Source organism: Gambusia affinis, linkage group LG15, assembly GCF_019740435.1.
Source record: "Gambusia affinis linkage group LG15, SWU_Gaff_1.0, whole genome shotgun sequence".
NCBI lineage: Eukaryota > Metazoa > Chordata > Actinopteri > Cyprinodontiformes > Poeciliidae > Gambusia > Gambusia affinis.
In genome coordinates, this window is record NC_057882.1 from 19221095 (window position 1) to 19242293 (window position 21199).

The following is a 21199-nucleotide window of genomic DNA, read 5'->3' on the forward strand; positions in this document are numbered from 1 at the left end:
TGGTGGGGAGTCTCTAATTTGTCTGTGCTTCTGTGTTGTCTTCAAGTCACTGAAAATTACTTTTAAAAGGTTAAATAGTCATTGTTTACAGTGGCTTGTGAAAGTATTTGCACAGCAGCAGCAGTTTTTCTCTCCCCTCTCATTACCTGACATTACAACCATAATCTCTTGTGGATTTGACCGGCTTTTTATGCAACACACCCAGAAAAAAAAAAGGAGCATAATTGGAAAACGTGGAAGGAGAACGATAAAAACACAAATTTGTTAGAGAACACTTGAAACTTAACAGAACATGGCGGTCCAAAAATACACCCTGGTTGAAAGGAAGGCCACAACAAGTCCAGTCAGTCAGTCATGCATTGCATGGAAGAATCAAGGCAGCACTCCAGGTATGTTTTGGACCAGGGGAATAACATCATAGCATGATATAAAGCTCAGTTTTACATAATACTAACCTCTTCAACATAATTTAAGAGGGTATTACATCTGGGCTCTTCAGGATTTATGGTGTGAAGCTTGTCTGTAATCCTCATGGATGTCTCTGTTCTGCCCAGGTATTCCAGCCTCTCATCGTGATCTAAAAGCATCTTAGACGACCTGCCCGGTGCGTACCGGTCGTCCTTCGCCTGTTGGCACATACTCTCTATCTCTGAACAGGGATAAGTGGGTGCAGAAAATCTGTGAGTGAACAAGGACTGCTTTCTCTTTTTCTTTTTTTTAAACTGTTGGCAGGAAAAAGCCAATTCTTTCATAAGGCAACACGAGAGCACTGGATGGGTTTGTAAAGTTGCTTTCAAATAAAAACCACAAGTTCTTGAACAAAGTTAGAACAATGTGTTCTAACTGAGATGAGATGCTTGGTCATCAGGGTTGTTAGGCACTTCGCAGTGAGTGAGTCCACTATTAACTCCTCTTTCAACAAGTCATGAAATCCCGAAAACCGTAAGAGATTTGTGAAAAGTCAATTTTCTGCCATCCTCAGCGGCTATCATAAAATATTTAGATTTAAGCAATGCATGAAATCTTGGGCCTGGATTATGATTCACTCTTTAGTTCTAATGACAGCAATCAAAGGAAGGTGTCATCGGCAAACGGCTTGAACTCAACAGCATAAAGGAAGGTGTGAGCTTTCTAAACGTGAGAAAATGCATATTGGTGTCTGTCAGTAGGTAAAGGCTTAGTGGGAGTCAGGCATGCTAATGTTCTCTTCTTGTCGGGGGATTGCCCACTGAATGTCGTATTCTCTCTGGTTCACCCCAGATTTACTGATACGTCTTTTCCTCTGTACATCCTGTTGATCTGGCCTCATTTTAGCTGAAAGAAACAAAAACAACAAACTGTGCAGATGCAGTTTGCAAAATCAGATTATAAGGGGGAAGATGTCAGAGCACATCTGAAATGATATCTGTGACTGATAGCAGCAGATAGGACTTGTAATTGCAAGTCCTGACTGCAGCAGTTGTTTCAGAACCACCTATGGTGGCTCCGAAAAGTATGCACACACCCCTGCTACTCAGGTCCAGTAAGTATTTTATGATGGGGGGAAATGTTACCTTTATCAATCATTTTAAAGGGGCAAAATTATGTCAAATTGACATAATTGTTATTAATGTTACAATGTTATTTCCCCATCAAAACGTGCCTCAAAGAGCAGCTCTCCCCCGCGACTCCGCCACTCGGCTCCTTCAGACTAGCCAGCAGCAAATAGCAAACACCTGGTGGAGCTGCACATCTGCTGAGCTCATTATAGGAGCTACTGGTCAATGCAACACCTATAAAAACATTATTAAATGGCTAATAGAGGATGTTGTGATGAATTCCTGATGGCAACAGTTTCAGAAAGAGTAGGAGTTTTTAAAGAGACAATTTCAAGACGTTCGATTGCAAAGTCAACTTTTTTTATTCTGTTACAAATATATGTAGCATATTTATAACAACTGAATGTAACATAGTTATTTGACTGTCATATAAAATGGCACTATGGTCCTGGAAAATGCATAATACTGCCCCTTTAAAACGGTTTCCACATGCACTGTGGGTGTATTCTGTTCAATTCAACTGAAAACAAAAGAAAATATAAAAACAGAAAAAGCTGCAAAAACCGGTTCATGTAACTCCTTATATCCTTGAACCAACAGTTGATTAAAGCTCCTTCCCATTCATAGTTTTCTTTGTTGGCAGCAGTCAGGCAAACAAATACCTCTCAGATTTCTTGGACATCTCTTGTCTCTTGTTTTATTTTTTCTGAACTCTTATCCTAATCAACTAAATGACTTATTCTTTTGTTAATTAGGATGTTACCGGACATATGTAAAAGAACAAAACAAAACAAACAAAAAAGAACCCTGATATGTAGAACATAGCTAATGCTTGGCAGTAATTCCTGCAGCTGTTGCTGTCAGCCTCTTGGCAGCCTCCCTGACCAATTTCTGTCTCGTCCTTTCATCCATTTGTAACCATTTTAGTACATTCTGGACCCAAAACGGAAAGCACGACCCAGGAAAGGTCAAGCAGTTTTTATTGGTAATTTTTTTTTATGAGTGTACGAGCAGGAACGGGGCTGCTTCTTGGAAGAAAAGCACAAGCAGGAAGTAATTGGTTTACCCCGCAGAGGTGTTTTTATTTTCCCCCAAGATTTCCTCTTCGGAGGCTTGGACTTTGATTAACTGGAACTTATGGAGTCAGAGAGTGGAGAGTGTAAATTTACAGGGGATTGTTTCACCCACAGGACTGAAACAAGAAGGGAACTCTTTACGTTGGAAACCGAAAGTGGTCAGGGAGTTTACCTTCAAGGAAGAATAAACATGGGCAGGATTGTTGAGTTTATTTCAGGGTAATCAGCTTCACAATAAATGGTGCTTGATGTGAACGAAAGTAAACTGCATGCTAAATTTAAGCCAAAAGATAGTTGAAAACAGGGGTGTCCAAAATGTGTGGATCCTGACTATGATTCAGGAATGGTACAAACTTTATTGACAAGCACAGAGCGGCCATGAGTTGAAACAAGGATTTCTGAGAAAGGACGGCCTCGTTGTTGAGAATTCAGTAAAACTGACCCAAAAACTTTAAGAAAATATGTCCATCTTAAAATAATTCAAAAGTGAGTATATTTCCCATCTAACATGTATTATAGATCTATCTTATGCAAAGTCAGTTTAAAATAATTTCTTTCATCAAACTGTTCTGTGTAATCAGAATCCTAAAATAATGGCTGAAGTCATTTTTGCCAGAAGTTTTTTTTCTTTTTTTTCTGAAATCTCTTTTGTCAAAAAAAAATGGCATAGGCCATTATTTTAGGAAGGTGACCATGTTTAGATTTAGTTGATCTTGTAAAAGTAAAAAAAAAAAAAAACCACAATGACAGTAGTTCTTTTGCGTTGTAATTTAAAAATCTAGAATTTGAAGTTTGTTCAACATCGGGTTGAGGGTGTTCAGACCCACAAGCAGATTATTACAACTTTGTTTTAACAGTTCCTTTGTTAGATTTAATCAGGTTTCATCTGAATTGCACAGGATAAACATGACATCAAAAGGGATAAGAGTTATTTTGCATCATCAACCCTTGAATTTTAACACGGGTGTGTAGACTTCTGAGAGCCGCTGTACAGTACATGTGCATACAGTGTGCACATAAACAGGAATCTTGCTGGAGAAGAGACATTGCATAACCCGACATCTGGAACTTGCTGACACACTTGCAATTTCCAATGAATGCAGCAACTCTTGAGGCACCCTGTGCACGAAAGGGATGGGCAAGGTGGGTAGGGGTGAAGTGGGGGCGGCCACCGTTCACCTAGCAACTCATTTTCTTTCTTTCTTTTTTTTTTTTTTTTTGCCTGCGTGCTCTTAAAGCGTCAAACATTTCACAGCTCAAAGAGTTTGCGGGGGAAGTCTTTTAATATGGCTGGTAGCGTCTACGGCTGTCTTTGCGTCTTGCTCGTCTGCCTCTGAGGCGTAGAGCGGCGGATCAAACACATCAGTGCCATCACGGCTTGTCAGGGAGAACAATCACTTCTTGAAATAACACAAACAGCCGTTTTCAAAGACAAGACATGAAAAGATGAAAAGCATATCAAGAGTTGTGAATGTGTTTCTTTTGTGGTTGAGCATGTTCCTCTATGTGTGTGTGTGTGTGTGTGTGTGTGTGTGTGTGTGTGTGTGTGCGTGTGTGTGTGTGCCTTGTGCATGGAGGTAGCTGAGATGGGATTGAGAATTTAAGAGATAGCTTCTACTCAAGGTGGATTTCATGTATAAACAGCTGCTTTAGACGACAGGCAAAGAGAAAGAGGGATAGAGGAGGAAACAGTGAGCAGGGGAGGGAGGGAGGGAGAGGATGAGAAGGATAGACTTTAACTGTCTGAAGGACAAAGCCACTGACCCGCGGATCATTCAGAGGATTGCCTTTCAGTTTCAGAGCAAGGTCAGGCTGCTTATTTTACCTCAGTGTTTTCGCTAATCTGTTTTTTGTGTGGCACAAACAAACATTGAATATGTGCACACGCACGCACACGCACGCACCGAAAACAGGCCCCCCGAAATAATTACAGCCGTTGTAGGCTTTGCTATCAATAAACATTAGACGAGCAGGCTTTGTGCCTACATGGGTATCACACTACCTTGGACCTGTCGTGAATTTCAATCGCTTGGAAGAGGGGGCCGCCACAGACCGCACATGTCCACGCTGCATTCTAATGTCTCCAAGACAGTCTCCCGACTAATGATGCGGTCCTCAGATGAAGAGAATACCACCAGCTCTTAAGTCTATTGTTAGGCGTTCTCTTCTAATGAGCTAAAATCAGCCTCTGCTCGTATTGACAGGTCTTCAGGAGCTGGCTGTGGCTGTTGGTTGGCAGCTCATTAGTAGCCATACTATATTTATGTCAACACATTTACTGACAATCAAGGGAGGAAGGGGATGATGGGAAGCAGAGGCAGTCCCACGGGGGCCTGCCAGCATCTGTGGAGGAGACGTACCGGTGGGCGTTGAGCTCCTGGTGGAGCGGCTCTGTCAAAACGCAGCAACACCAAGGAGTGATTGCTCAGACTAGCTTAGTGCCCCACTGTGGCTTGGAGACAAGCGTTGCCATGAAGCAGTACCAAAGTACTGTTCTGAGAACAGTGTAATCTGCAGCCTTGTGTTTGTCGGGTGTGTGTGCGTGTGTGTGTGTTTCCACGATGGGTTAAAGCGCCCCAGTGTGTTCTGTGCTGATCTGATAATGAGTGAGCAGGGTCAATAGGATGTTAACAGCCCCGTGGGAACGACTGGGCTGGTGGTGGATGGGTGGAGCAAGGACGAGGGCCCAGGGACACAGAGCCGTGTTTTCACTGTCCTCGCTTGCCACCATCTGTGCGTGTGTGTGTGTTTTTAAGTGTAGCAGGGACAGTAAGGTGCCTCTGTCCCTGATATCTGACTCTTAGCTCAGCCCCCACTGTGTCCTCCCTGTAAGCGGCGCAGTCAAACCAAAAGCAGCTTGTTCTGTAGAAAAACAGCATCAAAAGAAGAGTTTTAATTAAATGGAATCAATTAGAACTTACTGTTAACATACCACAGTGGAGTATTATAAGCATTCTGAACTTACTGAAGTGATTTTAACATTTTATATGCTGTAATTCGGAGGTGGTAAGAAAGTTGTACACAATGGAGTCCTGTGTACTCAGAGTTTTTATATCTAAAATATTCCAAAGGAAAGAAGCGAAAAAAATCAACGTTTTTGAGTTTTATATCATGTTATAATGGCATCCCCTCATCAAAAACATAACTACAGTATGAAATCTAAGTATGGTCTTTGACTGCACCAACATGCTTCAATCTAATCAGTTGTAGCTCTGGCAGCATGTTGAGGGTCTTTGTCCTAATGGACTGTGAACCTCCACCCCAGGGTCAAGTCTTTTGCAGCCTCTAATGAGTTTTCTTCCAGCATTGTCTTGTATTTTGCTCCATCCATCTTCACATTAAATCTGAGCTGCTTCTCTATGAAGCCTCTCAACACCATGAAGGCGCCACCACCATGCCTCACAACTGGGGTGGACTGGTCAGCGTGTTAGTTTTCTTCCAAACACAAAAGTTTAGATTTGGTCTCATCTGACCAGAGCGCCTTTTTCTACATGAATACTGTCACCCAGATGTCTCATTGACAGTGAAGACAGGGGGAGGAGAAGTTGTCTTGCAGTCAGAAAGTTGGGGGTGGAGTTGTGTCAATGGGCCTCTAGGTAAGATAAGTAGGTAATTTTATTTGCATAGCTCATTTTCAGCAACAAGGCATGTATCTTCCAAGTTTTCGCTATTATTATTCAAGGGAGTGAGCATTAACAGGGCTGAATACATCTGCATGATAGACATTTCAGATTTGCAGTATAAACCATACCTAAACAATTATGCATTGCATAGTGTTTTCCTGTCACATTAAAGCACAATAAAAGCTGAGGGAAAAAAACAAAATCTAAAAAAAACCCCAAAAAGTAAATACTTCAGCAAGACATCATGCATTAAAACTCTGCACCAAAAAAAACTTTATTTTCTCCAGAATAAGACATTCCTCCATTATTCTCTCGCCGCCAACCTGAAGGTGTGTGCATTAGTAGCTTAACTGTGACTCATTATGCTTACAAATGGCCCATACTGAGAGAAAGAGTGGATTAGAAGAGCCATTAACCACAAGGTGAAAGAGTAATTGGATCACCCAAACATAGCAATAAACCTCATACAGATGGGCAGCATGTTAGCTGTGTGTTGTCGGGGAAACTCTTGTTACATGTGTAAACTGAGAGAGCGGCAGTGGTAGCTGAACAGAGCGGATGGCTACACGATCAGGACTACAGCCTGGCCTCTAATTGCTCAGAAAACACACACACACATGCTCTATCTCTGAGACACGCAAACACAATGACTGTATCAGTGTCAATTTGAACTGTCGGGTCAATATGAGCCAAAAAAATATGGGTGTCTTTTATGTCAGACAAGTGGCTGAAAGAAGAACTTGCACATAAGACAGAGGAGGAGCGAGAGAGAAGGCAGAGTGCTGAAAACACGTTGCATGTTATGTTGGCAGGAGCTGCAGTCAAATCCCCTGGCATTTGAGCTTTTTTTTTTTTCCACAAGGCCCCGCCTTTGCCATCTGATATTCAAATGCAGAGGAAACTGGAGGAGAGCTCCTCCCAGACCACCAGCAGTATCGTCAGGGATTAGTCAAAGAGCACCAACTAGGTCAACAAGATGCAGGGCCGGTGCCTGTTCAGGGGGACGAGAGGCAACTCACCCACACAGGAGTCAGCCTAGTCTTACCAGCCTTTATCTCTTTCTCTTTCTCTGCCCCCCCCTTTTTTCCCTCTTTCTCTCACACACACATACACAGACATAATCACACTCTTGCGCTCTCATACTGAGGCAGCCACGCTTACGCAGTGACCTGCTTTCCTGTACTTTGACAGTTATTCAAAAACAACTCGGAAATTCCTCTTGATTTTCTGTTTTCAGAGCAGCCGGGTATGGGTTAAGCATTGGATATGAGGCCAGGCGTGGGGAGATGTAAACATTCCCACTGGTGTCAGCCGCCACACTTCTGGTTCTGTGAAAGGAGATTTGCTTCGCCTGGTAATAGCAAAATTGCGATAAGATAATGAAACCGGTTAGAGCAGCAAAAATGTTGGGTTTTTTTTGCAACCAAATAGCTCTTTCACTTCTCCATGCAGCTGATTTTGACATCCTGCTGGTAAGTAATTATGACTCTGATACCCTGAAGTAAATTTCAGACACCTGTCCTTGACATGGCCATTTTCAGTCCCTTAACTTGCTTAAGGCAAAGTTTTTAAAATGAACTCTCAACAGTGGAATCTTGAAAAAATAAGAAACATAAAATACTGCTAGCACTTGAAAACCCCTATATATATATATATGCTTTAATAGTTCAAACACCAAATATACCTTAATATACATCAATCATTGGCACAAAAATTTATAGTTTCTGAATTGGCTCCTTTGCAAAAGTCAAGCTAATAGCATGTCAAGCAGCCTGGTGTTTAGGTATTTCAGTGTTTCAAGCTGCATTTTCTTCTGAATGTTTTAGAAATGCTCTGCAAACAAATCCACAAAAAGGCACATTTTCTGTGTATAATTTGCACAGAAAAATTCGCTCATCTCGGATGAGCCCCCATTTGTAATGGCCTGACTCAAAGAGCGCAATAAAGAATGGGGGAACACAACACCAACAACTATTCAAGCCCTCTCAGAGGTGTTTATTTTGAAAACAAGAATCGAGGGGATGAGGGCGGTAGCCCAGGTATGTCGGCATAAGCTCAGGAGCTGCCAATCTGACGTGTTTCCAAGTGTCTTTAGACACGTTTTTTTGTTTGTTGATGGAACAACAAACAATTAATAGGCCACACTGCACCAGCAGAGGGCTGTCATGGCACAAATAGGTGAATCAGTAATTATTGGACCACAAATAAGTGGGGGGGGGCTCTTTCCAGTGAAAGAGTAAAGATAACCATTATCCAATTGAGAAAACAAGGAAAAGACAACAAAAATGGGACCTGAAGAGGACTTAGAGATGTCCCTACAGTCTGATAGGTTCCAAGGCAGATTGGGGACGTGTTACTAGAAGTTATGGTGTGGGATGCTGCTAGACAAAGAAGCCTGAATGATTTAATTAAAAAGAGCTTCCAAAGTGTATCAGCATCAGTTTGTCTTTCTAACAGATTAGTCTTTTTACAGTTGCAACAGTATATAAAACGTTTTGAAAATGCCCTTTGACAAGGAAGTGTAGCCTTTATGTATCCACTATAGTGCTTAACTTTGTGTTAATAACTGGACAATATCTTGTCTGTTTCAGTGTAACACCTTAACAAAATAGGCCTTAAGGATTCTTTTTTTTTTTTTAAACCCAAAAGTTTTTATATACCCTCTCCTTCTTTGTGGTCATGGCAGCCTAAAGGCGCAGCTGAATAGGAAAGCAGACACCAGACCTATTGTGAGGCTGAAGCCATGATAGCCCTTCACAGAGCGCTTCCCCGAGCCTGGATCCTTTCAGCCTGCTCTTTAGCTCGCGATAGTAACCCAACACGGAGCTGCTACACTAAATAACACCAACATACCTGGATGGTGACTGGAGTATCAACTGTCTGAGCTCCAGCGGCCCTGAGGACATTTTTCAACATCCTATAGCGACCTAAGTCAAATATAATGTTGCCTTCCTGGAGGTCGTTTCCTGACTGCTCAAATTTAAATAAGTTACAGAGCGTGCTTATTGTGAGTCTGATGAGGAGAAGAATGCACATTAGGAGAGATGGAGGTCATCATGTTGAATCAGTAGCTTGGCGCACCTTCCGCGGCAGCTGTGACTTTCAGGCATCTCCTCTTAGTGCGGCGCTACATTGTGCAGGAATTATCTGCGCTGTCTATCAGACACAGTTTCATCTCCCTGACACACTTCAAGGACAAAAGTGGAATATTTACCGAGACGGCTGAGAAGGCTGTTCAGCATGTCTGCTGTAATCTACTCATAATCACTCGGCTGTTTGTTTTGAACAGAGGTCATGCATTTTCATCTCCATCCGTAGTTGGTTGCACCAGTAAATACAGTTTCTGTCGTTAATGAATAATCCACTCATCACAAGGCCAAAGTCGCAGAGTCTGCAAAAAGGGATGTCAGTTAAAGGGAATGACACTACTAAACTCACTAAAACAAGGGGATGTATACTTGGAACCGCAGAGGCTTATAAACCTTTTTTACTACACTGTGAATATTGCATGATCATAAAAAATGCTGGTACATTTGACAAGAAAAAAGTGTCAAAGGGGCACCAGAAAAATGGCATTGTAAAAAGGACAAAAGTCAAGCAATTTTGTAGTCGATGGAGACTTTTTGTATCGTTGCATGCTACATCTACGATGACACCAGCTATTGATCTGGTAACCTGTTAACTGATAAAACAATATTTCCTTTGTCAAAGCTGGAAACTAACTCGAACACTGTACAAATAATGAATTACTTTAGGTCAGTATTAGCACAGCAACATTGGTAAAAAACACATGCTATTATGCTAACAACCTACTATGTTTTTAACTTGTACCCTGACGTTAGCTAGATTAGCAACAAATTTGCTACTACTTTTTTTCTTTCTAAGTGTAAGCAAACTAAAATAGTATGGCAGTATGGGTTAATGCTCTATTTGTGGATTGTTCTACCGGTTATGCCTGGTATTATTTTTCACACAGGAAAATAGCATAGTCCCACACCACGTCCTTCATCCATTTGCACTGTAAATAATCTCTGGCACCAATATGAACCAAATTCAGTGACAATTTAAAGGTTTGTAAAAAACGTTTTAGCATTTTTTACCATGAGCCTCTAGAACCAACAAAACAGGATTATGCTGAACGAAAACGTTCAGTCTTCTTCTACAGGTAGGACACAAACTGCTTGTAACTTTTTAACTGAACCTCACTTCAAAAATCTTGAACACTCCCTTTAAGTGCTAGTTAAAACAGATCAGGACAAAGGTGGATTTCTAAGAAAATGTTTTGGTACTTTATTCATGCATTACTCAATGGTTATTTCCCCCCCCCCAAGGAGTGTAACATCTGTATTCATACTGTAGAGTTAGAGCATGCAGGGGTTCTTTCTTTTTGTTTAAATCAAGAGGAAAGGATCAGCATTTGTTTCTTTGTTTGTGTTAAATCAAAATCGCAGAGAACAGAGACTTAAAAAAAAACAAAGACCTTGGACATAGCTTACCTGAATTTATTAAACCTTCCACATTTTAGTGTTCTATTTGTACTGAGAAATATGAATTTCAAAGTTACTAGTAAAAATTAAACATTTAAACAGTTATCTGCAATATTTATTTATTTTCTAGTGTTTGTCAAGGAAATGGGCTAATTAACCAGCTATGTGAAAGTTAAGTCTGTGTATCAGACCTGCTGTCAGTAGCCGCAAGCTGCAGATTTAGAACAGTTACATTAATACAGACAATGGGTGGCTCTTCGTTAGTTTCAGCACCATGTTTTTAAAAACTGGAAATACTATCAAACATTATCATATTTCTGTTGTAAGGAAATGTTTTCGAGTCTGGGGACCAGCATAGCACAGCAACAGGTGGGGAGGGGGCAACCATATTCTATAATTCAAACCATTATAATTGTAATTCCTCTTGTATCTAATTTATAGCACAATAGGAACAGAAATTGTAACTGTAGCTTTCTAAAACCTGTTTACCTTGGTGCTTGTAACTTGGTCATGCCTAGAAGTCGCTGTACTGTAGCGATCAAGTGTTTTTTGTTCAGTTGGTCTGTCATTAAACCAGTCACACACACTGTGAAACATCTGTTGATGTAACAATGCAGAGGGGAGAGCGACTCCGGTCACTCTGGAACTTTCTGTGGCATTTTTCGCGGGGAACTTTAAACCGTACAGGTGCTAAAGCTAATCCTGTTGCAATAAGCAATAAATCAATTAATTGCATGATATACTAAAATTAAAATTATTTCCATTCTGATGATTAACATTTTCTGAAGAGCAATTTTGTTTGCAGAGCCATCATAATTCACGTCATTTAGGATTTTGGTTGTGTGTGGTATAGATCTGTTTTATTTATTGTGTGGAGAGTTCTGTTCAAATTTATTTGTATTTGAGAAGGAAAACTTGTATTATTATGCTATTATCGCTAAATTACCTGAAAATTAACATTCATCACAATAATTTCTGCCGCAATTTATTGTCCAGCAAAATTTGCTAACATTGTTTTCTCAAACTATGGTGTCTGCATTGTGACCAGCCCTGCCTACTTTAATGTAATCAATGACAACTGGTACTTTCTTTCTGATTCTACAAAGTTAGCAATGACACACTGTCCTCTGGACATAACTAACAGAACAAATTAGTTTGTCAAAGAAATAAGCTTGTCTTCATGTTATTACAATTTTTTTAACTGAAATTGGGGCCCAAAATCAGATTCAGCTGACGGCCCTTTGCAGTCTTGGGCTGAGTCTCATTACACCCCGAGTAGATAGTGGACCTATGTATAGTTGGACCTCATGGTGTGGGGGTGAAACGCTCTTTTAGTAGTAATGGTGAAGGATTTCATTTGCTGTTGCGTTGCAGCTGGAAGGTCCTGGGTTTGAATCCCGCCCTTGAGTTTTTCTCACTTCACGGTTTTAACTTTTTTTGTTCTGGTGTTCCAGGTTCCTCCTGCAATTCAAATGCATAACTGTTAATTGGCGCCTCTAAACTGTGTGTGGGTCTTTATCCTGGCCTGCCTGACCTTTTCCAGGATGTTCCCCGCCTCTTTCCCACTGACCCCACTAGGACAAGTAGGTATAGAAAATAGAGGCTCTGAAAATCTGTCTAAACACGCTACTTTTGGCTGGAAAGCAGAAACCGGTTTGACTCAACATGCCTGTTCGGAGCTTCCATATGGATTAAGTAGTTAAATGCATAGTTTCATGAAGCTCCTGCTCTTATTTGCAAATATACATAACATGTCTGATAAGAATCCACAAAATTTGACTGCAACAGGCCTCTGAATGTGAGCCTTCCCTTCTGCTCTTTATTTCTACTGAAGAAAAGCAACTGATCAGGAGGCAGTTAGCATTATATTTGTGTCATATTCCTCCAATAAAGTAATCCGTTATGCTTTTTATCACTTGCCTTGTTGATTTCATTGACTCAGGCTAAGTGCGCATCGGTGCAGCCAGCTTATGCTGTGTCATATGGTTTTTGGTGGGACTTTCACTGCAGCTGTACACGTGGGGAATGTCACAACCATCTCATATGCATTGCAGTTCAAAGGTTACAGTATGGTGTGACTTCCAGAGGGCCCTCCCACCGCAGCTCGCACCTGCCTCCTCCCTGAGAGGGCCGTACTTCACTCCAGACGTCGGGAGATACTGTGACTGGAATTGGGGAGTCAGGGGGAGGGGTCAAAGGTCGAGGGTTAATGTCTGCTGACTCTCCGCCTCCCTCCTTCGGAGACAATCAGGCGTCTGAATTTAAGCTCTCCTATGTTTGCACTTCGGAGCTCAGAGAGCGCCAAGCCAGAGCTGACCTTTGACTGCGTGTTCACATGTTTTGCATCTGTTTCTGTTGCGTGGGTCATTTTAAATAGTCATGGGGATACTGTATTGGTGGGTTTTTTTTAAAAACATCTCTAACAAGCCCTGAGGGTCAGGAAGCTTCTTTTCTGACTGGGTGAACAAATCAAATCTGCATAGTTCATCCAGGGATCTCAAGGATAATCTGCCCCAGTTACCACCAAGTGAACTCATGCCAACACAGAAGGTGAATCACAGAGAAGTCGGCCAAGTCATAGTATTATGCAGATGAAAATATTAGGCAATACTCTGGCATATATATGACTTTATTGTCTTTGTCTGCTGAGTAAACATACACCTCAGGCGTTTCAACTTTTGCTTTATCTACACTAAGTTATACAGGATACATGGTTTCTAAACTATTTTCAGACCAAACTGCAAGTTACTAAACGCTTGTTAATTTAGGGTAAAACGCAGCAAACTGCAGTTCAAAGAGTCATTTTCACCTTACTGAATAAAATTGATCTACAGTCATTTAAAAACATCAGCTGACAGCAATGAAACTCATTGGAACGTGACGTTTAAAATTACAATATTACATCTGACCAATTTTTAATACAGAAATGTAACCTTAATGGAAAGTATGTTTCATGTCTGCCTAAAAGCTGTTGATTTACTAAAGGTACTTTTAATCTAACAACTGACCCTCATTGGAACACATATTCCAATATACTGACTGTAACTGTATAAAAAATATGTTGACGTTTGTCTTTTTAGAACATTACGTTGCAGACTTTTATAATTCATTGATGTGCCATTATTATTGCTAGTATTAATACTTTTTTGTTGCTGTTGTTTTACTGCTCTACATACTGACAATGTCGTTCATATTACCATTTTTGCTCATACACATTCATATGCACAGTTTATAATACTCATTCTTTGCAACACAATACACTCTGTTTTCTTTTTTGTTAGTTCAGTGATTGCATTTTCCTTTCTTTCATGTAATGTATATGTACACCATAGGTTTTCTACTTCGATAATAAATAAAGTTAACAAATAGAAAATAAAAAAAGCATTACATTGCAGTATTGCCAATATATAAAAACATTACTTAGTTCTATATCCATTTTGTTGTTTTAAGTCATCAAAAGCTACTTTAGAGGGCCTACAAGAGCTGCAGGTTTCAGGCCCGTGGTTTCGAACAGACTGCAGTAACTGCAATCTCCAACTCTACTAAATGTGTATCATTTTTCTTCCGCTTCACAATTGTGCCCAGCACTATTCTGATCTGTCCCATAAATGCATATGACTCAATTAAAAATGCCAAAGACTTTTATGTGAATTAGTGTGTGGGTTTTTGTTTGGCCGTTTGCTTGCAGTCAGTAGGGAACACTTTCAAAAGTTAAAGAGCAATGTCTCACCTTGTGTATAATTTAGCACGTAAAAAGGTTTATTCTTACTTCTCCAGTCAGCATCTGTAATAAACATTCATTACACAATCAGCTGCATCCCACAAATAAATAACAATGTGCCTAAATGGGTTTTTTTTTGTGTTTCTTTTCTTTTTTCTTTGTCAGCCACAATTTGTCCCCACCCTGGAGTTCAAAAGCCAAACTTTCCTGAGCCACATTTCTGTGAAAAGCCTCGGGGGGCAAAGTTCAGTCCGCCCCGGGGAAGTGGCAGTGGGCTTGATGAAGGGGAGGATATTGTATCTCCATTTATGTGGCATTCGAGGGGGTTAGAGTTCGAAGTTGAAAGGTCGCTGCAGGTCAGAGGTCACAAGTTGAGATAGCATCCAAACTGCTGAGGCAAGTGTGCTCATCTGACTCCAAGGCTGTCATGTCAGGGCCCCCGGCCGGGTCCCGGGGCCCTGGGCCGCAATCAGGAGGCGGCAGTAAACGCAGCAACGCCAACTTTGTTTTATGTAACGCGCTCTGCCCGGGACTTTGATCGCACTTTTAACTGCTGTTCCAATCAAAATGCAAATTGAATGTAACACCTACTGCGAAGAACAGCCTTGTAAAAGAAAACTATCCGGTTTACCTCGCTGACGTGTTGAGTGCTGCCTCTGTTTATATTACTGCCAATGAACTGAATTACTGTTTAAACACCACGGCAGGGTTACGGTAGGTTAGGAGGCACAGTTTCCAACTGGCTGAATACAAGTGGCCAATAACACAGCGTGATGTGATAACACAGACGTGGGAGGAGGAGAAGGAGCACACACACACACACACGCCCACAAACACACACATATACACAAACTCCTACACACACGCTCATATTCGCTACCCCCCCGCCCGCCTTCTCCATCCTGGATTTGAAAAGGGAAACAGAGACGAGGATGGCGTTGGAAGTAGGTTATGTTGTTGTGTTCTTATTCGTGAGAACACTGACGTTCCCCAGGCTCCTTAGGGACATTTTGTTCAAGGCCATGTTGAGATGGCAGACTGCAGGCGAGCGGACCTGATATCACAGATTAGCACAGGATGACAGAGGGAGAGAAAAGCATCGCTTGGAATCACTATTTCGAACGTTTAGCGTTCACGCCGATGACGGCGACATGTACCGGGAGGGAAACGTGACGTTTGGGATCATTCACACAGTCTCTGTGGGAGAGCATCTGCTTCTTGGGAGCGACACCTCGCCGTCACACCAAAGTGACACGACGCACTCACACCTGGGGGCCAACTCGGTGCCTTGTTCAAGGGCACCTCAGCGCTGTTTATGCTGTTCATTTTCTCCACTTGGTCAGTGTGTGCCGAGGCAGGCTGTAAATATCCACTTCTTTGGCAGATATATTCTTTTAACTCTCAGAGTTTGGAGCCCATCCAAGGAGGAGCCAAATGATTTGTTTAGAGCTGCTGACACGCAGGTTCTCTGGGGCACCTCCCACTTTGTTAAGCTTAAAGACTATTTCAGTAGGCCCGTTTGGTACGAAGGCGGGCACGTCGAGACGAGCCGTCAAATCTTTCCTCCGACAAGAAATTGATTGTTCTCATCAGAATTCATTGGCTGTGGGAGTTCTGCAAGTATGATGCATCATGTCGGACAGACAGATAGATACTCCTACTTTCCCATGAAGTAAACATGGATGCTGTTACAGCTATTACTGCACTAAAAAAAAACAACTGCACTGTCCTTGTGGTAGATGGAGCAGACATGTACTGATCTTTTTTTCCCCCCATCTGAACTTTAGTTCCTATTTTCTGAGTTTTGAGGCAGCAGTGGGAACAATTGGAACTGCAATTGGAAAGTATGTGCTCCCAACCTTCATCTCGGTTTTATGAAGATGAAACCGGAGTTCCTTAAAAGATACACTGTTGACGTATTTACACGCCAAAATTGGTAGAAGGTCTGTGTGCTGATGCATTCATTGAATTAAAAAAAACGGGATTAGGGAACACAGCTTCCTGATAAAAGCTGAAATGAACAAAAACTTGAGATCATAAAAAAAAAGCTTATTCCTGCCTATTTTAATTGTTCAAACACCAAATATACCTTAATGAGCATCAACACACACAGAAGAAACCATCTTACCACTATTATAGAGGCTAACATCCTCTGCACAATATGATTTAGTTCTACTGCACAGGAAAAATCCATAAAGACGTGTGATTCAATTGTATCTGATGATCCTTCAGAGCAACTCAAAGGGAACCTGGCAGAGTGATGGGTCACCAGACAAATATGAAAGTTATGTGACCTACCAAGCTATGAAAGTTTAAAGGGTTAAAAAGGCAACATGTGGGTAAGAAATGGGGGCAAACTGATTTGTAGCCACTTTTGTAGCCACTTGTAGAACGTTTTTGTATTTTTTTAAGCGCAGTTCTTGGAGATTAGGAGACCACAAAGTGCTACATAACCACCACTGCATGAAATTGCATGTGGACTGGAATGTATCTAAAGTTAAAAAAAAAGGGACAAAGCTTCAAATTGTTTGAAACAAATGCTAAATTTAAAACATTAAACCTTCAATAATTCTTTTTTTTTCTCAAGAATTGTTTGAGTGTAATAAATATATATATTTTTTGGATGTAATAAATTTCACAAAGTTCTTTTTCTGTTTATCCTGGACAGTTGACAAACAGTCCACCTATCCTCATTTAGGTTGTAGCTCTTTGGACTTATAAATAAGTTTCTTCCTGGTCAGAAGTAGTTCATTTCCACTATCGCCACATTCTTTGGTTAGGATTGATGTAAAATCAACTACTTAAAGGAATCAACATAGAGATGGGCAATATGGGTAAAAAATTATCATTTAAGAATTGAATTATGCTGACCTGTGTCTAATAGACTGTTTCTAATCTATATGGCTGGATTGTATTAGTATGAATTTCATTGCTCTGGCCGTATATTTGTGTTAAATTGGATATGAATTGTAACCACTTTTTTCTTCTTTTTTGCTGTGCTATTTCTTGTGAATTGGAGCTTGAGACATAAGCAGTGCATAGACAGTGCATTTGAGTACAGCCAAACAAATGCAGCGCTTAGTTACTGTTAACACTGTAAAAACAACTCAGTTGAACTTTAAGCTTGTTCTGCTGAAGGCAGTATGAGGAAATGATGCTCAGCAGGCATATCTGCATGGCACCGAAACACCATTCCTCCACACAACACTACGTAGGGCTTCGTGTTTTTACTGGACGTTCAGTGCAGCCGTAAGCTCTGGAAATGGGCACAAGATGAAACGTGTTCGCTCCATTCTTGTTCCCTGTGGCAGTGGAAGTGTGTGGGCAGCAGCAGAGCGAAGGCTTGTTCCTTTAAGGGTGGTGTCAGGGGCAGTCAGAGCAGGAGGAGGAGGAGGAGGAGTGTGGCAGTCTCCGCTCACTTCTCCACAGCGAGGGGACTCCGAGAATAAACAATTCCCACAGACTGCACGCTCCACACCGCAGTTCGCGCACAGTCGCAGTTTGAATTGGTATCGCTTTTTTTGTCAGGAGCAAAATTTTTTACCTTCCTTTTTTTTTTTTTTTCTTTTTTTTGTCAAGCCCTCTTCGCCATTTCTGCCTGCTGCCAAAAGTGTCGCGGCCGCTTTCATTGGATTTGCCTCCCCTCCTGTCGAATAATAACGATGCGCCTCTCCGGCTGACTGTTGGGTGGACTAGCAGGTAGGGGAATGAATCTAGGTGCCGCACATGAACGCACAGCCAAATATGTGGGAATTGTCGTTGTAAAAGCTGTTTTGGGTGGGGAAACACTCGGTCGACAGTATGTGGAGCATTATGACAGTTGAAATTGTCTCTTGCTAAGGATGGGGTTGGCTGTTTTTGTGTCGTTGAAGTGGGCAGGGGCACATATGGACATACACAGTAGCGCTGACAAGGCTGCATAAAGAAGTGGCTGTGCGAGGCTGCCAGCCCTTTAGCTAACAGCCTAACGCTATCCGGTCCTCTCCGCCTAAAACCAGACCATTAAGCAAACGTTTATGAAGGGATGTGCAAGTACATGTTGTCGAAGACACAGTTGCCATTACTAATTTTGACCACGGATATCCTATAAACCTCCCGCTAAGAGTGTTTGAGCTTATACTGATGGGAATTCCGTCCAATTTAGGAATTCCTCTAAATTGGAAAGCTTCTATTAGATAGGAATTTATTATTTATGTATACTAATTTAGATGTATATATATATAGAATGTTTATTCCTGGATGTATAGTGAACATATACATGTATATATACATGTATATATACATGTATATATATACATGTATATACATGTATATACATGTATATACATGTATATACATGTATATACATCGATATACATGTATCGATGTATATGTATATACATCGATACATATACATTTTATCGATGTATATGTATCGAAGCAGATGCCCCCAATCCTTATTAATTTTAAAATGATGCAGAAATGAAAAGTTAATTTCATTATTGACACTTTGTGGTAGTAATTCTTAATTTTGATGCATTCAATGAATAAGAAGTCAATTATTTGGCATTTTCAGCATTGGACCTGCTGAGCATGGTCTAGAGCCAAATAAAAGAGAAATTGTCTGATTCCAATCGCTGATTGCGTTCTGCATCTCTGAACACTATACAGGTGGTAAATTAAGGACTTTAACAGACTTAGTTTTGGGGATTTTGTTAATGTGGTCCATGCATGGTTATTGTTGCATTCTGCAATTCATACAACTATTTATACCCATTGACCCAACAATGACCTGTAATTAATCACATGACAGAATGCATTAAAAAAAAAGTCTCTTAATTTTTCTATATTAAAATTCTATCAAACTGTTTTTAGTACAGAAGACAGGAATAAATGTTTATTTGGAGATGTTTAGATAATTTATGAATTAAAAGAATTTGAGGTTGATAACTTTTTCTTCTTTTTATTCATTCATTTATTTATTTTTAACAATTTTCAGTCATTTCTCCTTCTGCAGCTTCTAATTTCAACAGAAGTGAAAAGCAGTTGGACTGGATAATTAATATCTATAATAAATAGAAAGAATCCAAATGTCCCTTTCTGAACAGCATAAACAAAATCTGTTAAACGGAAGGTTTTAAATTTAAAAACAAGTGTAAGAATTAGAATAGCTTGTATTGGAAATTGTAAATCAAATGACAGAAGTTATGTAATAATTTAAGCAGTATGTACTTGACAGGTTGTTCATAAACAATTTAACAGGTACGATCTATATTCCAACTCATTACAGATTACTACTTGACATGAATTGCTTAGAAAATGGCTTTAGCATCTTATGTTAATTTGTAGCACAGTTAGCATTACATAAATAGCGTTCTGTGTGTTTTGTAGAGCCATACCTAACTCTGACAGTACTCTGTATCATTGTTTATGATGCAGAGTACTTTAGCTGTACTCTTTTTGGCCTTCTTGGTGTACGTCGAAAGTCTTGCTCTCTTGCTGTCTTGCAGCCTGAATAAAGAGTCATGTCATAGAAGAGACGGCTTCCTTGTGAAAAGCTTTTTTCTTCTGTTCGCTGTCACTTCCACTCAAACGTCCTGAAAATAGATTAGTTTGAGTCATCTTAGACCAGTGTTTCCCAACCCTGGTCCTCAATGCTCTGCATGTTTTAGGTATTTCCTTGCTTCAGTCCAGCTGATTTCAATTGATGACTGATTAACAGGCGTTTGTTGAACTGCAATCAGTTGAATCAGGCACATTAATGCAGGGAAACCTCTAAAACATGTAGGGCAGTGTGCCTTGAGGACCAGGGTTGGGAAACGGTGTCTTAGACCAAACTAAATGTTCTCACGAATGATTCATTCACTATTCAGGAAAAAGTGTATGACGTTTGAGTTTCTGACATGCCAGTGACCCAGTCAGATTCTGATATTTCAGTGCATCTCTGACGTCCACATAATACATGCACCTTAACTGAAGAGCAAACATCACCAGGGCTCAGTGTGGGACAGTACTTTCATAAAACCCACACAATAGACGGTAGTTATGACCGGAGTATAAACCTTTGGAATGTAATTCACCAAACTGATTCTGTTTTTTTTGTTGTTTTTTTTGCTTTCCCCAATTACTTTTTTTTTTTTTTTCCAGAGTTTTTTTATTTTTTTAAACGTTAGCCTCACATTGCCAGAGCGGCGGGGGAGGGAACCGGAGCCAGAAGCTCAAACAGTGGCACCAGAGAGTAAACACTGTGGTAGAGGTTGTTACAAAATGTTGCATAGACGTGTTGCTACAACAAATCTCCCAACACAGCTGAGATGACATTCCTCCCTTTGGTCCATCATGAAACAGCCATGGAAACATGGCTTTGCTAATGATCCTCATTAATGCTGATTTAGTTTGTTCTTGCTACCTAAACTCCCGCTGCCATGTTTTCTAGTCGGAAACCTTTCTCTATTCCTCTTTAGAGTTGATTCTCCGGTGTCATCTTCTCCTTTGTACCATCAGGTCAGATATATTTTGATTGATTTCAAAGATTTTAAGGTTTTTTTTTGTTTCTGTTTTGACCAGCTGTGAGACTTTTGGAATGGACTCTCCGTAGGCGTTCTTGTTACCTCATTGGACTTTGGATGAGTGCGGAGGCAGAGGTCAGGACCGGAAGTTTTCTCAGAGCTGCTAGCGAGAGGGCAAAGTACAACTCCAGTTCAGATTCTGAAAGGCTAAATTATCTTGCTTACTGGATAATTTTTGTGTCGTAACATCAGGTTGAATAAAAAAG

The 21199-nt window shown here is 40.7% G+C and overlaps 1 protein-coding gene across 1 annotated transcript in view; it reads left to right on the plus strand.

The window, feature by feature from the left end:
• The first annotated feature begins 17794 nt into the window (after positions 1-17794).
• nrip1b (nuclear receptor interacting protein 1b) overlaps positions 17795-21199 on the plus strand; it is a 53060-nt gene continuing 49655 nt past the window's right edge. Inside the window, exon 1 of the mRNA XM_044140444.1 lies at positions 17795-18144. The gene's annotated coding sequence lies outside the window, so the exon portion shown is untranslated. The remainder of the gene's footprint in view (positions 18145-21199) is intronic.